Below are 18388 nucleotides of genomic sequence, written 5' to 3'. Positions count from 1 at the left end.
CAGAATATGTGCTTCTGCAGAATATTCATCCCCAAAATCTGCACTGCTAACGTGCGGCTTTTGGTGCTAAATTGAAAATAGTAGAAACTTGTAGCTACCAGTGCGGATTTTGGTGCAGAATTCAGGGACAGGAAATTCCCCAACGCATGTAAAAGGGCCCTCAGGGCTCTGCACAACGCAGAGAATAGAAGCCATTGATTTCAAATGAGATTGCGCACCCAATCCACGTGAAATCACACACTGAACTGCACGATTTCACTAGGAAATTAATAACTAATTAAGCTACATACCCCATTAAATCACTTCACGGATGGGTCCCATGCCGATGTAAATGGTCCCCGCGGCGCAGAAAAGTACAGTAACATGTGCCGATACATGTGTGATAGCGCTCCCTCCACATCACAAATATTTCACGCTATCATGAGCGTATCTGCGCCTATGCTCGTCTGCAGAAGCCCCAAGGCTGTCTTTACATGAACGTATGCGCATTTGTGCACGCCTGAGCACTGCATTTTTGCGTAATAAGCATTGCTTTTTTACGTGTGCGTTGGCATATGCTACTGTACTTTTTGCCCCTATAAGACATGTTCATTTGTGTGCGGCCTATAAACGAACCAATTGAAATGGCTGATTAGTTCCAGATGTGTTCTTTTTCCAGCAGAATTACGCAGTGTTTCACGCATCTCATTGGATATTGTGCGTGTATTTGCACGCCCCTTATTGGCTTTTATTGGGGGACCTTCAGTGCGCAAATATGCAGAAAGATAGAGCATGTTCTATTTTTTTGCACGGCTGAAATGAGCGCTCAAAGTACAGAAATGGGAATGAATCCATCGAAATAAATGGTTTCTATTCTCTGCGTATTGTGCGTGTGAAGCCGTCCTAAATATGTGCTGCTCTGACTGGCCGGTGCCGCTCATGTGGACCGCAATGGTTACAAAGCAGGTGTAGTGTGTTACCCGAAGGAGGACGAATCCTGAGAGGTTCGAAAGCTCATGTATTTTTGTTAGTCATTAACCCCTTCCCGCTATAGGACATACAATTACGTCCTGCAGGGACAAGATATGTATGAAGGGAGATCGCAGGGCAACCTCCCTTCATTCAGCGTGGGTGCTAGCTGTTTATTACAGCCGACACAAGGGCGTCAATCTGAGTCCACATCCGCAACTTGCTGCTCACCTTGAAGTGCGGGCATTCCACTTTGTCCAATAACATGACACAGTTCCTCTGTAACTTGTACCGTATCTTAGCAAAGTATAAATAAGACTTAGGGCTCCTTTCCACTTGCGATTGCGTTTTTTGTTAACGCGATTGTCAATGGGACTTTCTATTGTAAAAAACGCAACTGCGTTTTTGGTGCATTGCGTTGCGTTTTTAACATTACAAGTGGAAAGGAGCCCTTAGGGCGAGCACCCACTGGCGTTTTTTTACCTGCGTTTTGCGTTTTGCGTTTTTCCTGCACAGGCATAGAGATAACATGTGTTCCTGTCCACTGGCGTTTTTTTTGCGTTGCGTTTGCGTTTTTAACATAGGAACTGTCAGTTGCATATGTGTCCTTATTTTTCTCCTAATGCACCCATGAATGTCAATGGAAATTAACGGAAAAGCCGCGAAAACGCCGCAAAAAACGCGTGGAAAAATCGCGGGAAACGTGGCGAAAACGCTGCGTTTTTTTTCCCGCGGAAAACGCAATCGCCAGTGGGTGCTCGCCCTAAGGGGGGAAATTTTCTTCTTTTCTCTGCATCTTTTGCAGGCGCATGGCCTTGTCTCTCTGGTAGATTCTTCAGAGGGCTGGAATAACAGGAAAACTCTGTAGACACACAGACGCGGGCATTAACTTCTCTCTCCAGTCTGGGAAAATGTTTTCTCTCTGTCTTCTTGAACAGACACGCAGGAATCATCCTGTTCGTGACGCCACTTAGCTCTGCCCTGCAGCGTTCGAGGAGCAGGCCTACAGCCGAGATAGCAGGGTAGAGTTGGGCCTTGTCACAGGGCTCTACCATCTCCTCCCCTGGGGGTAGCACAGGACCTGTCCAAGTAACCACTGGGGGAGTTTCACATGGGAAAAACCTTTGTGGCGATTTACCTTAAAGTCCTGTCACATGTGATGCCGCCGTTCCTTTTCTCTGCGGTGAATCCAGATGGTAGAAAAATACGTAGTCCACACACAGGGAAACATTTGAAGTAAAGCCGGGTACAGTCGGCAGTGCTCCTTTACTTGGAGAATTATTTACAGTCCAACAGTAGTACAAACTCACGCTAGCAGGAAATTATGCAAAATACAAAGTGGTGCAACAGGGAGGAAATCACAGGATATCAGAAGAATCCACAGTCCAAGTTATCTGCAGCATTCTGGTCCCAGTACCAACTCCTTTACTCTCGCCAGCTCTCTACCGGTCAGCATTCACATTTGGCAGACAGGCACTACACTCTGCATGCCGGTACCTCTCTCTCTCAATGTCAAGGGGTAACACTGGCATCTCATGGGTGAAACGGGCCTAGAGGAGGTTGGTGGATACCTCTCAGCCTCTTCTATTTCAGCCCACACAGAACTGATGGTGGCTGTGTGGCACACTTACAGAACTCTAGATTTTCCTCTCCCTTGCAAGACCAGAACAGAACTCCTTGCAAAACGCCTTGCAATCACAAGGTGAAGCACAATCACATGACAAACAACAAGATACATTTTTCAGACATCTCGCATACCAGACAGTTAACCCATTTAGTGCTGTAGCTATGCAATACACATCATATTCATACAACATATAAGACACTGACAACACATAGGCACAAGACAAATGCATGCCAACATTATGGAGGGGCCCCATTAACCCCGGAGCGATCAAAGCATTGCAAGTTGTTGTCCCCTCTGGGGGCTAAAAAACAGTTAAAATAAGAACGATAAAGTTTTACTAATTGTTGAAAAAAAAAGAATAAAAGTAAAAAAACAAACTATTGCTATATTTACAATAAAATAATTAAATTATAAGACAAAAATACATGTTTGGTATCGCTGCGCCTGTAAAAGTCTGATCAATCAAAATAATGCATTATTTACCCCACATGAGCTCATACAGCTACGTCGACGGATAAATACAGGAGTTACGATTTTTCAAAAGGGGAGGGGGGGAAAAACGAAAAAAAAAGGGCCACGTCATTAAGGGGTTAAAAGTAGAGATGAGCGAGCATACTTGCTAAGGGCAATAGCTCGATCGAGCATTGCCCTTAACGAGTACCTGCCCTATCGGGAACAAAGATTTGGCTGCCGGCGGCGGGCGGGGAGCGGCGGGGGAGAGTGGTGAGGAACGGAGGAGAGATCTCTCTCTCCCTCTCTTCCCCCCGCTCCCCCTGCTTAGGGCCACAACTCACCTGTCACCCGCGCCGGCAGCCTTCTCTGCCGAGCGGGGAGATACTCACTAAAGACAATGCTCGATCGAGTAATTGTCCTTAGCGAGTATGCTCGCTCATCTCTAGTTAAAAGGTATCCTATTACTTGGTTTCTCCTACTGAGAACAATCACACTTTACACAAAGGATGCATACTAAGTACTAACACATAACTGCGTCCATCGCTTTAAAAGCAAATGCCCATTTTCTCAGCATGTACCCTTATAGATATTGTTGTCCTTCTGATTCTATGTCCGGGAAGGTGTAACACAATAATGATATCAGTATAAATAAGGCCGTAATCCATAAAATGATGGCATCTACCCAATAATGTAGGGCCAAACGAAACAAAAATATAGAAATAGTGAGAAGTTTTGGAATCCATTTGCATGTGTGAATACTGCGCCCAATCCGTGAAGACTTCTCTTGCCGGTAGATATCTCGGGGTTTTGGTTTTCGTTATACACCACTAAAGAATACATCAAATGTTGACAGTGTTCATGTACGGTGTTATCCTTCACCGGTTTTGTTTAGCGTTTGCAAAATGCACGCTTACTGTATATAGAAGTATATAGACTCCTTATGAAATCGGACTTATTCATTCTTCAGTCCTATGTCCTTTCCAGAGTAAGAAAAATTCTCTGCTTTGCTGAGCAATCAAAGTAAGTGTGATAAATCTCTGTGCATGTGTCGGAGCCCCTCGGGAACTCTTCGTTTTAAGGCTTCTTTTTTGCTCACTATGTCCATGTCAGACTATGAGATGTTCATCTATCAAATGTGCAGCGCTGAAGGCAAGAGGGCCCTGGGGTTTCTGCTGCCATTGCTCTTTGTCTCTGCCCGTGCTGGAAAAAGATATTGTAAGCCAATGTCTCTGGAGCTTGAGAGATAAAAGACTTCCATTGCAGAGGTATTATCCATTTATAACTATGACCATGATTCAGGAATGTCATGACCACCTCAACTCCAAGAAGCCGTTTCCTAGCTACATCATTTCTAATTTTACCCTGCCTCCCGCATGACATTTGGTATGTCATTATTAATTGCTAAATTTGTGACAAGGATAAAGGTATTACAGTTCACAAAGGTAACGCCGTGTCTCAATGCCATCATATCATTAAATACAGTCTATGCAAAAAAAATCTAGCCTCTAGAAGGAGTTGTGGTTTTGCTTCAAACTTGGCATGTGGTTCCATCTCAGGCAGATATGCAAATGTGAGTTGTGGTGTGATTAGATGAACGGTCTTGCCACCAGAGGCCATAAAAGTGGTTCCACCTTTGGCCAGTGACCTCTTTTTCCGCTTGTGTAGAGCTTGTTGACCACAAGACGCCTCTAAAATGAAATCCAAGCGATTTTGTCACAATTAACAGAGTTTGGGAGGGGGCGCATTATTGGGATGCAAGATGTTAGATGATCACATTGACAATTTGGTCATCACATTGTTCCTTCTGCCCAGATTGTTAGGAGGTGTTGGGACCTCCTCAACAGACCACCAGTAGAGAGGATTGTCCAATCATCTGACAAGCATGAACAGCTCCAAATGTTTTGTTATCCGCAATCCAGAGACGGGTGACACCATTATGACAAGCCCCTGTTTCTGTCGGAACCATTTCTAGATGCTTGGCTGAAGGACATTTGGTCTCACGGTGCCCATTACATGTACTGCCTATGACACTGACCCACCATCACCTCAGATTGCACTGGTGTCATGAACAATGAAACTGGACTGCTATGGAATGGAATCAATTGTCTTAAGGAAAGCATCTAGATGTAGTTTGGGCAGTGACGACGGCCGTGTTCATGTCTGGAGACCTTGGGGTGAGTGCCTTGATCCTACCTTTGCTGTGTAAGGGCATACTGCCCTCATAGATTGCCCTGTACCATGTATCCCCAAAAATAAGACCCTGTCATATTATATTTTGCACCAAAAGAGGTGCTAGGTCTTATTTTTGAGGGGCAGGGGTAAGGGGTTGTCTTATTATGATTAACTTAGCAGGCTCATTCCAGGTCCCTCCCGCCACTCTCCACAGTTCTGATGTGCTTCCAGCAGTCTTCGATCACTCATACAACATCACTTCCTGGTTACGGGATTCATAAATCCCACCCTCAGAAAGCGACGGCTGTTTGTGGTTCTTTGACCGCTTCCCAGCTATTCAATGCAGTGCTGGATGAACTAATATGATGGCTGTGATTGGTTTATCCAGCACTGCATTGATTGGCTGGGCAGCAGTGGAAGAACCAATCAACTGCCATTGCATTGCAGAGGCAGGATTTATTAATTGGCTGAGCCAGGGCCAATCACATTGGTTCATCCAGAGCTGCATTGATTGGCTGAGCAGTGGTCGAAGAACCAATCACAGCCATCACTTTCTAGAGATGGGATTTATGAATCCCGTAACCAGGAAGAGATGTTGTATGAGCAGCTGGGGATTGCTGGAACTGCGCTCAACCTCTTGACAGCCTACGAGATTGCATAATGTAAAGTTAAAGCAAATGTGGAGCGATATGATGCAGGATACTATATGAAAGCTGTATGCCTCCCATATCACGTCTTATATCCAAGCTAGAGGCAGTACAAAATGGTACTAGAGCCTCCATGCTGCCTGTATCACATCTGTATCCAAGCTAGAGGAGGTACAACAGAATGCTAGAGCTTCCTTGCCCATCCATATCACATCTTGCATCCAAGTTAGGGGTGGTACAACAGGATACTAGAGTTTCCATGCCCACCTGTATCACACCTTGTATCCAAGCTAGAGGTCTACAACAGGGTACTAGAGCCTCCATGCCCATCCATATCACATCTTGTATCCAAGCTAGAGGCTGTACAACAGGATACTAGAGCCTCCATGCTGCCTGTATCATACCTTGTATCCAAGCTAGAGATGGTACAACAGGGTACCAGAGCCTCTATGCTGCCTGTATCATATCCTGTACCCAAGCTAGAGGTTGTACAACAGGATACTAGAGCCTCCATGCTGCCTGTATCATATCTTGTATCCAAGCTAGAGATGGCACAACAGGGTACCAGAGCCTCTATGCTGCCTGTATCATATCTTGTATCCAAGCTAGAGGCGATACAACAGTGTACTAGAGCCTCCATGTCCACCATATCATGTCTTGTATCCAAGCTAGAGTCAGTACAACAGGGTACTAGAGCCTCCATGCCCGCCCGTATCACATCTTGTATCCAAGCTAGAGGTGGTAAAACATGGTACTAGAGCCTCCATGCCCGCCCGTATCACATCTTGTATCCAAGCTAGAGGTGGTAAAACATGGTACTAGAGCCTTCATGCCTGGCCGTATCACATTTTGTATCCAAAGTAGAGGTGGTACAGGTGTGCACTAGAGCATCTATGACCCCCATATTACATCTTGTATCCAAGCTAGAGGCAGATCAGCAGCATCCCTTCAAGTTCAGACTGGAAAAGACTGGAGCAAGGCAAAGGTCATCGGCTGAGGAAGTGTCCGACCAGCTTAGCTTTGGTGGTGCCTATTCTTGAGTATCGTTACCCCTCATCATCCTAGATAGATTGGGACACATTTGATCCAGGAAGCAGAGTATTTGACTAAGGTACTTTGTTAACAAGTTGCTACATAATTGCACTGATGGTTCTGGGAAATTGTATCAATATTACTTCCAATGTATTGTTCCATCTTCCCATTTTCATAACCTTCATTGGTTTTTGTCTACCTCTCCATAAATGGCGTCATATTCTACTCCTGTTACAATTACAACCAACAACCCCTGTACGATTCATACACATTGCAGGTTTCCGTGAAAGCATATTTCCTGCTGCATCTTCCCTCATCCTGTTGTCATTTATATCCCAGTTTAAGGCATTAATCATTTTGTTTACCTCCTCTCAAGTGCCAACCTTGCTGCATCTCATCATGTCATCTACCAAATGACACATTTTCCTTACAGACCATTTGAAATGACACTTTAAAAAGATATTAAAGCTTGGAGCTCTCAGCGCAGAGCTGAGGTGTCCCACGTGGAATCATTTCTTCGTCTGCACGCAGTAAACCCTCCGCCGCTATGACAGCTATCCTTCGCCTAATATCTCATCTATTCAACGAACTGAGATTGGAGGCCAACAAAACGCGCTTTATTAGCCATCATGGTGCGAGTGACACTGAGAATCTAATAAAGAGATAGATAAACTGCCGTTAATGCTCCCCTGATTTATACTGAATAAATAGCAATGACTATTTTATATACGAAGAAAGCAAGAAAGAAAACGTCTCGCTACGAAAATCCTGTACAGGAAGGTCACATTTCTAGCACAATCTATCTATGAATAAGGGATTAGAAGTGATGAGCGAGCATACTCGCTAAGGGCAATTGCTCGAGCGAGCATTGCCCTTAGCGAGTACCTGCCCGCTCGAGAGAAAAGGTTCGGCTGCCGTCAGCGGGCAGGGAGCTGCGGAGGAGAGTGGGGAGGAACGGAGGGGAGATCTCTCTCTCCCTTTCTCCCCCCCCCCCCTCCCTGCCGCAACTCACCTGTCACCCGTGCCGGCAGCCGAACCGTTTCTCTCGAGCAGGCAGGTACTTGCTAAGGGCAATGCTCGCTCAAGTAATTGCCCTTAGCGAGTATGCTCGCTCATCTCTAGTGATTAGTATTCCTTTTGTCCCCTGAGCATTCATTTACAGTCATCAGCAAGTTTACCTTCTATGTGCATTAATGAGGATTTCATCTCATGTGCAAACTGCGCTGATGTACAGAGTAGAGATGAGCGAACCAAACTTGTAAAACACAAATTTGGGATGAACTTTGCTAAAAAAAATTTGGTTTGCCGGCAACCCGAAGCTCAGGAGGTTCCTTTATGCCAAAGTTCATAGAAACCTCTAAAACAAGGACTGAACACTGCCAGTCCTTCAATGGATGTAGCTTACTAATGGGGTTCTAAGTTCAAATGTGACTGCAGACAACATCTGCAGAGACTTTGTAAACCTCTATGTTTATATTGTCCCTGGTGAGGTTTGAACCTAGAACTCTGGCATTGCGAGGCAACAGTATTAACCACTAAACCACCATGCCTCTTCTTCAGAGAAGAAGAAACACAAAGAGAACATACAAACTCCATGCAGAGCTTGTCCTTGGTCAGATTTGAACCTAGAACCTTAGCACTGCAAGGCGACACTGAGCCACCATGCATTTTCTTCCTCTGGAAGAGAGAGAAGATCCTTTTCTTCTCCTCCTTCCCATTTTCATCTCCTTCTCCTCTGAGAAAGGAGGAAGAAGAATAAAAAGGAAAGAAGAGGAGGAGGAAGAAGAAAAAAGAAGCATGGTGGCTGAATGGTTTGCACTGTTGCCTTACAGTGCTGAGATCCTATACTCACATCTTACCAAGGACAACAACTGTATGGTGTTTGTATGTTCTCTTTGTGTTTTCTTCCCCTCCATCTTCTTCTCTATCGAGAGCACCTACAAAGTGTGTAATGACACCTAAGGGGTGAGTGGGGATGGTATAGTCACTTCCCAAGGAGAGCACACAGAAGGGGTGTGAGAAGACACCTGCGAGGTGAGTGAGGAGACTTATACGGCCATGCAACACTGTGGTCATATTTAGAGATGAGCGAGCATACTCGTCCGAGCTTGATACTCGTTCGAGTAGTAGGGTGTTCGAGATGCTCGTTACGAGTAACGAGTACCACGCGATGTTCGAGTTACTTTCATTTTCTTCCCTGAGAAATTTGCGCGCTTTTCTGGCCAATAGAAAGACAGGGAAGGCATTACAACTTCCCCCTGCAACGTTCAAGCCCTATACCACCCCCCTGCAGTGAGTGGCTGGCGAGATTAGGTGTCACCCGAGTATTAAAATCTGCCCCTCCCGCGGCTTGCCACAGATGCATTCTGACATTAGTTCAGGGAAAGTGGTATCTTGGTGGAGCTGCTATAGGGAGAGTGTTAGGAGTATTTTAGGTTTCAAGAACCCCAATGGTCCTTCTTAAGGCCATAGAAATCGCAGATCGCACCTATGTGCGATCTGTGATTTCTGTTCTCTTCTCTATATGCGCTCAATGGGGCCTGTTCAAGCCCTGCGTCCAGAAAGCAATGCTCTGCCATGGACCAGGAGGGAGCGACAGCCTGCAGGAGCGCCGCAGAACGTCAGAAGAAGTGAGTAATGATTTTTATTCTTTGCTCCACTGTATTGCCGGCGTATAAGGTGACAGTTGGGGGGTCGTCTTATACGCCCCGTCGCCTTATACGCCGGTATATATTTTTATTGTAACACATTTCTGGATGAATTGCAGGGAAGGGCTTATATATTTAGGCCCTTCCCAACAATTCATCCCGCACACGCCGGCAGCCCATTGCTTTCAGTGGAACCTACTGTATTGCCGGCTCCATTGAATTCAATGGGCAAACATCGTTCTTCTCTGCCACAGCTGTTACAGCTGTGGCAGAGGAGAACGATCTTTATGCTGACAGTGCGGGGGGGGGGGGCCCACTCTTGCCGCTATTGTGGCTTAATAGTGGGACTTGTGAACTTGAGATGCAGCCCACCATGTAGCCCCTCGCCTGCCCTATCCGTTGCTGTGTCGTTCCCATCACTTTGTTGAATTGCCCAGGTTTTCACAAACGAAAACCTTAGTGAGCATCGGCGATATACAAAAATGCTCGGGTCGGTCATTGACTTCAATGGGGTTCGTTATTCGAAACGAACCCTCGAGCATTGCGAAAAGTTCATCCCGAGTAACGAGCACCCGAGCATTTTGGTGCTCGCTCATCTCTAGTCATATTATGTGGTCATGGTCTGAGTATTATTTGGTCCTCATATAGTGTTATTATTGGTAACACTGATCTCTGTAGCGGTCTTTTTTTCAGTAACAGTATTGTGTTATTAATCACTATGTGGTGGTAATATGTGATCAGGGTGTTGGGGGATTATTTGCCCCTCGTATACTGTTATCATTGGTAATGTTAGTTCTGGTATAGTGGGATTTAAACAGTGACAGTATGGAGGTAATTATACGGGACCAGATCATTACAGTGATACTGTGTGTGTGATTTATATTTTTTCACTTCTACAACATAAAAAAAAATCTTTCTTTAAATCTTTACCTTTGTAAAAATGTTTTTTTTTTTTTTACAAACTTTATTAACATTTATTCCAATATTTATTTAGACTCACTAGAGGCATCGCAATGTGATGTTTGGTACTCAGTATAGCAAAGGATTGTTCCATGGGTGTCTAAAACTGAAATGCAATCTATTAGGTTGTGCAGAAGGATCAGCCTAAAAGTCATACAGCTCTGGTGTGCCTAGGGGTCTTTCTTAGGACTTTGGCTGCCATAGTTACCCATCAGCATCCTGCTATAGCATTTGTGAGGGGTCGATGGGAACAACAAGTGTTCCCTCCCTCTTTCTAATACCTAGATTAGTGGCGTAGCTATAGGGGTCCAAGGGTCGCAATTGCGACCCGGCCTCTAAGCCAGGGGGGCCCAGAGGCCCCGCTTGCTGCATTACTTTCACTACCGCAACAGTAGAGCACCGACACAGGCTCTTACACATTGATTCCCTCTCCTATGCATAAAAGTCGTTCCTCTCCAGCCCCCCTCCACTCACCCCTAGCGCGTGCGCACATTTCATTAAGCGGAAGTCATTCTCACACCACTAAATCTGTCCTGATGCAACCAGCTGCTAGTCGTGCAACTTCCTGCACAACATAGCCCGACTCCTCCACCGGCCTCCGATGGTAAAGCATGAGTAAATGACGAAAGCAGTCGGGCTATGCTGTGTTGAAGTCCCATGGCCCAACTGGGGGGAGCTGCGTCAAGATAGATTTAGTGAAGAAGGGACACTGGCTTCTGCTGGACTGAAGGTGCGGGGGGGCTGAAGAGACAGTGCTGGATGGGGATGTGGAGAATTAGGGGCTGGAGAGACAGTGCTGGATGGGGAGGATTGCAGGCTGGAGAGACTGCACTGGATGGGGGTGTGGAGGATTGAGGACTGGAGAGACTGCACTGGATGAGGGTGCAAAGGATTGGGGAGCTGGAGAGACCATGCTAGATGGGGGTAAGGAGGGTTGGGGCTGGAGAGACAGTGCTGGATGGGGGTGAGGAGGATTGAGGGCTTGAGAGACAGTGCTGGATGTGGGTGCGGAGGATTGGGGGTGGGAGAGACAGTGCTGGATGGGGGTGCAGAGGATTGAGGTCTGGAGACACTGCACTGGATGGGGGTGCGGAGGATTGTGGGGCTGGAGAGACAGTGCTGGATGGGGGTGCGGAGGATTGGGGGGCTAGAGAGATTGTGCTGTAAAGGGGTGCAGAAGATTGGGGGGGGCTGTAGAGACTGTGCTGGATGGGGGTGCAGGAGAGACACTGGAAGAGACAGGGGCAGAGATAGCTCCCCTACAGTCTGCTATGGTGATGCACTTTCAAGCTCCTGCAGGAAGAATGGAAGTGTATTTGCATGTGCAGTACACAGAAAAATACATTTCCTTTTTTGTGCACGCAAAAATGTGGAATCTGTTCTATTTGCACACCATAGTGCCCCATAGAAGTCTATGGGAGGTGCTCAAATGCACACGTGCAGTGTCCAGTAGGGTGATCCCAGACACATGGCACACGTTGAGAAGCTGGGAGGGTAGAGTGGTCATTGTCATGGTGGCACTGACCAGGCTGCCTACCAGAGGGACACATGTAGCCTTGGCTAGAGCAGTGCTGGACTTCTTCCAGACACCTCTAGGATAAGGATGCCCAATAAACTGGAGGACAGGGATAACAGATGTGATGCCACTGTTCCGTTACCCACTCGTATGACCCTTGGCGGTAAATAAAGGAGCCGCAGACAAAAGTAACGTACCTCAGGTCCCTGAGAATGGTCAGGGCCTGACAAAACTTTACCTAACATAAGTTCCAGAAGATGGTGCAATTTACGCAAATTGGCAGTGCAGGTATAGAAGCAGAATTGAGAGTACCTTCTCCCGGTGATCACAGACTTCAGGACAACGGGATGTGAAAATAAATGGGAGTACCTCTACGTGGTGATCCCAGACTTCAGGACAGCCGCATAGGAAAAATAATCACTGAGTACTTCTGTACTAGGCCGGGCCGTTTGCACCTTCCCCTACTTACGCTCTCTCTCTATCTTCTCAAAGGGACTCACTCTACCACGGTTGCTGTCACACAGGTAGTCAGGAACAGAAAATAATTACATTTTTTTCCAAAAATATTTTATTTTATTAAAAGCAGTACAGCAAGAGTAAAACTACCATATTTTTCGCTCTCTAAGATGCAACGGACGATAAAACGCACCCCCGTTTTAGGGAGCCTTCAGATGACCGTATATCGGCCGGGTGCCGATATACGGCGTCCATCTCTGCAGGGGGAGGAGGCTGGAAGAGCTGGGAGCAGTGCTCTGAGCTCCCGCCCTCTCTCTGCCTCCTCTTCACCCCCTCTCCGCCACTCGCCACTATTTGCAATGGGAGGGTGCGGGACGGGGCAGAGCTATGTCGCGGAACTTAGCTCCGCCCATCCCATTGCAAATAGTGGCAAGGGGCGGAGAGGGGGCGGGAGCTCGGTGTACTGCTACCGGCTCTTCCAGCCTCCTCTCCATTCACTCCACTTAGAATTTTTTTTATGCTTTCCAGTACATTAAATGGCACCATTAAAAAATACAACTGGTCCCGCAAAAAACAAGCCCTCAGATAGCCGGAAAAATAAAAAAGTTACGATTTTTTGAAAGTGAAAAGGAAAAACGGAAAATAAAAAATAAGCGTCCTTAAGGGGTTTATAATTGCCCCCCCTATTTGTAGACTGTATAGCAGGGTGCCGCACTGGTGGCAACTGGATATATGGAAACTAATACCGGTTAATAAAACTCGCCAGTCGGAGCGAACACAGGAAAAGTGGAAGTGATCCAATAGTACATTAAATCCTAATTTTACGGGGCGAAGCTGCAGCGTGATCGTATTTCCCGTCATTGGTAATCTGTTAAAGCGCAATGTGAAACTCTCATCCAAGAAGTCAGCGCCGCCATCGGAGGATATATCCTGGTTTACGGCCTCTCAACTCGGCAGCAGCTATTAAAAGTATTGATTATTCTGTTTGTACAGAACATATTGTGATTGTAAATCTCGGCATCAGGCGCGGGATCACTTTTGTATTCCGGGGAGCGCGGCGCTTATTAAGTTGTTTGTAACCCAATGACACGTCTTCTGTACTTCCAAGTTGGTTTAATCGTTTATTTGATCAATGATGTAGAATTATGACGGTACAAATACTTGATGTTTTGGCTTCGGAGCGCGTCGTTATCCTGAGGTTCTTTATTTGTGGCGTATATCAGTCACAATGTATCAGGCAGAAAAGAAACTACTGAATGCATCAGTGTGGGGGCTGCAACCCGGGAGAGCGCAGTACGGCGGTATTAAACAGGTGCTAGAGATGTTGGAAATACAGCAGTATTAAACAGGCGCTAGAGATGTTGGCAATACGGCGGTATTACACGGGCGCTAGAGATGTTGACAATACAGCGGTATTAAACAGGCGCTAGAGATGTTGGCAATACGGCGGTATTACACAGGCGCTGGAGGTGTTGGCAATATGGCGGTATTAAACAGGTGCTAGAGATGTTGGCAATACGGCGGTATTACACAGGCGCTGGAGGTGTTGGCAATATGGCGGTATTACACGGGCGCTAGAGATGTCGGCAGTACGGCGGTATTACACAGGCGCTGGAGGTGTTGGCAATATGGCGGTATTACACGGGCGCTAGAGATGTCGGCAGTACGGCGGTATTACACAGGCGCTAGAGATGTTGGCAGTACGGCGGTATTACACGAGCGCTAGAGATGTTGGCAGTACGGCGGTATTACACGGGCGCTAGAGATGTTGGCAGTACGGCGGTATTACACGGGCGCTAGAGATGTCGGCAGTACGGTGGTATTACACGGGCGCTGAAGATGTCGGCAGTACGGTGGTATTACACGGGCGCTAGAGATGTTGGTCATTTATCTCACCATTTTTCCATTGATTTTGAGGCATGCGCGATGCGTTTTTTTTTTTTTAGTTTATTGCCTTTGATTACAATAGATTTGTTCAGACTGACGTGGTTTTGCTGCACAAAATGTTCATATGAGATAGATAGGACTTGCCCTATCTTTTGCCATGATACGCAGCAAGCTCTCATAGTCTTCTATGGCAGCTTAAAAAAAGGGAGGGGGAGGGAGTTACCCTGTGTACAATGGAGGGAAAAGAAGATAGTTGGTCCTAATTAGGCATTTAATTGGCACTCTAATCCACGGGAAGGGTGTAACGCGCAAGCGTGAAAAACGGGCATTTCAAGTGTAAAAAAAAATTTGATCGGCTAGCATGGCGGTATCGTCCTGCACCTCGCTATCTCCTAACTTTGTTTACGTGAAAATATGTTCTGTGCCGGCGAACAGTATTTGCACATTGAAATGAATAGGTTCTTTTCAAATGCCATTTTTGATCTTCTTACGGTCGAAAAGAAATGGCGCACATATTCATTCGCACAAAATCACCTACATAAACAGTTTTTGCACTATATTTTCATGTGCACAAAAATATACACAACATGCTTTATTTTTGTGCGCTCGCTCTTGCACATTTCTTTGTTAGGTGAATGAGTGTGTTTTGCGCGTGCATCTGCACAAATATTGATTTAAATTGCTAATTAGCCTAACGAGGTGCTGGTGATTATGAGTATACACAGTGTTTAGCGCATACCCACGCGGGTAGATATGCGTGTTTGCGCACCTCTCATAGACCTCTGTAGGGCTCTTTGGTGCGCCAATATGCACAAGATAGAGCAGGTACTTTTTTTGCGCCCGCTACAACAGCGAGAATGAACACCTTGAAATCAATGGGTTGTATTCTCTGTATCTTGCAGGCAGGATTTTCCTATGTGCAAAATGCGCTAAAACACTGCCACCTGATGCCGCCCTTAGGCATAGGCATAAAATAGAACCCATGGGTTCACTCACATTACTCGTTTTTTAAGCGTGCATTATCCCTGGACCAAAAAATACATGACATGCCTGTGTGTATTTGCGCACGAAACATCTCAATAGGAGTCCATGGGGGTGCACAAATGCGCACGAACATGCATGGAAAACGGCGTAATCGCGCAGTCACCTGTGAGGACGATATAAAGTTTGCAGCTAAGTGCAGAGAAGGCGCGGAGAGTCATTTTTGCAAATGGTTTAGGATTATCTCATTTTGGAAGCTCAACTGAGTAGACATGAAGACAGTTTAGTTGCTCAGCAGAGGATGAACCCTGAATCGCCAACTCCTCCTTCTAGGAACATCCTCCGGCTTCTGACGTAACGCCCAAATCTGCACGACAGCGACCAACGCAAAAGAACATCTTCGTCATCAGAAGGTGTCTTCAACCTCAGCTACTCTCTCACAAGAAAGTAACAGAAGCCCCGCAGGAGAGCGTCACACCGCCATGATGACTATTTATGGGTGATTACGGGGGGCAGGGTCAGTGATGACCTCTGTGTAGTGGCTGACGCTTGTAACTGCAGACACAGCTCTTATTGAAATCAACGTGGCATGTAGTTAAACCATGTGCAGGAAAGATCGGTTAGCTGCTATCTTCCCGCTTCTTTTTTCAAACTCCTGCGCTCTGGACTCCCCTTGTTCCAGCACCCTTTACACTCTTTACTGCAGAGCGTAGTTGTGCCTACCGCAGTGGAAATAAACCCTTAAAGTCAAAGAGGTCATATGTAGTGAATACACATTGTGCACTCATACATACTGCGAATTTACACATGAAGGCAGGAGAAATCATTGGGGCCTTCTTGCTTTTTTTTTTTTGCACACCTGATAAAGGCAATGAATATGCAACCAAATGAAAATGTAATACGCAGTGAATATGCACAGTTTTGGTCCATGAAAACACTGCATATTTCATATTTTCAGATGCAACTTGCTCTCAGACGTGTAAATACAGCCTATGGCTTTGTATACATTTTAATGTGTTCAATTATGGCACAGAACAAAAATAAAACAGCTGCCAGATCGGTCAGAATGATGGATCCTGATGGCGCCTGACGGAACCCATTTACTATAATAGATTTTGTCCAGTTCCATCCAGGGCTTTTGGCATTTATGACAAACCGAATCATGAACCCAGGCTATATATACAGTAGAGGGAACCCCATGGAAAAAAAACTAAAGGGGTTCACCCCTCCTAGAGCTAATTGTTGGTGTAGGAGGTGCAATGCTTGTTGTTTCCTCTAGGATACAAATAGGACATGGTATAATGCATCTGAAAGGGGTGCAGGCTTATATTGTTTAGTGTTAAATACAATACTGTTCATGGTGCTGTCTCTTTAAGAGGGGGTGGGAATGGCAGAACAGAGCTGAGTGGGAAGGAACAGGAAGTGCAGCTAAACTGCAGATGGAAATTCCGGAGTCTCTCCTGATTTGTGCTACAGGGTTGTAGAAAATAGTCCTCTGGACAGTATCCTCAGATGAGTGGGGAGAGGAATAATGAAGGCAGAAGTAAGCGGTTCCTCCGTTACCTCCCCTCTTACAACTCTGAATCCTCGCCAGTGGGCCTGAAAGAAATATAACTTTGGTCAGTTGGACATGTAACTGATACAGGTGCTCTGTGCCAATGGGTCTAAGGACTGTTTAGTAAGGCAATTACTGTTAATGGCCCATCCCAGTTAACCAGGCCCCAACTCTGTTTAATAGCCACTCACATGGATTCGAACTTTAGTTATAGACTGAAATACCCGGATTACATGTCACAAGTTGCCTTTTTCCGATTTTTGCAGTTCATAAAGCTGTTGTTCGTTCATCAATGATTCCTGGGAGCTATGTAAGCTATCCCCAAAGCTTCCAGGTGGGCAATAAGGCCTACTTTAAGACCCAGCCTAACCTGAACTAGTTTATGAGCCTCTTATGTCCCAGCTGTCCACTCTTGAAGTAAAGGGGACCATGAATCTTCTACCGGAGTTCGGTCTGGACCTCCCTGCTACAAAAGCAGGCTGACTCTTTGCCCATTGGGCTATCACCGAACTGAAGGAGAGAGTCCAGAATCCACTGCCTGCTGTACCTTTCACCTCTGCAGTGCCAGGTCTTGGAAGGTAGCTTTCCTAGAAGTCAATGTCTGATCTTCTGACAGGTCTTTCTACATGACTAAGGATACAGCTCAAAACCAGAGTATTCTTCTGAAGGAGAAGACAACCATGCACAGAGCTGTTTGGGAGTTTCGCCCTTCTCTAGTATGGAGTAGATTTCTGATTGGCTGAGTGAGAGGCTTGTAATTTTTGGGTGGGAGGGTTAAAGTTTCTTGGTGGAGAGACCAACAGAAAGCAAAGCTGCAGAAACATTTTTCTATCTCCCATTTGCATACCAAGTTTCCCAGAGGTGCATTGCATGGCCTTTAGGTTTCCGCAAGCCTACTTGGTGGTCTTCACAAGGAGAAACTATACCCATCCCAATACTTCTAGGATGAAATGGTAATGTTACTCCCGTTTTTTTTTTCTTATATCAGATGGGGAGAGAAGGAGCCCAGCCATCGGAGAGGGAGATGGGGCCACTTTGGTCTAGCCATCTTCTCTATACAGATGTCTATAATAACATATCTAATCCCCTAACAAGCAGAATGAAATTGGAAAAACCCTCCTTAAATTGCCATTTTTTTTAGTGTGGCTTTTGAATTTTTTAACCTCTTAATAAAAAAAAATGTGGTACCGTGTTGGCCAGTAGAGCAAAATGTGATTGTTCCCAGCAAGAGAAACCAAGTAATCTTGTAGATATGATACATTTTAATGGCTAACAAAAATACATGATGTTATAGCGAGCTTTCAAACGTACTCGGGGTTTTCCTCAAGCTTAATCAAATAGATCCGAAGAGGCATGCATATACACACATACTTATGACAAGGCACAGACATGGTGGGATTAAAGGAGATGTCCCGCGCCGAAACGGGGTTTTTTTTTTTTTAAACCCCCCCCCCGTTCGGCGCGAGACAACCCCGATGCAGGGGTTAAAAAACCCACCCGCACAGC

This window comes from Eleutherodactylus coqui, chromosome 12, assembly GCF_035609145.1.
Source record: "Eleutherodactylus coqui strain aEleCoq1 chromosome 12, aEleCoq1.hap1, whole genome shotgun sequence".
In the NCBI taxonomy this organism is placed as follows: Eukaryota; Metazoa; Chordata; class Amphibia; order Anura; family Eleutherodactylidae; genus Eleutherodactylus; species Eleutherodactylus coqui.
This window is presented reverse-complemented; position numbering follows the sequence as displayed.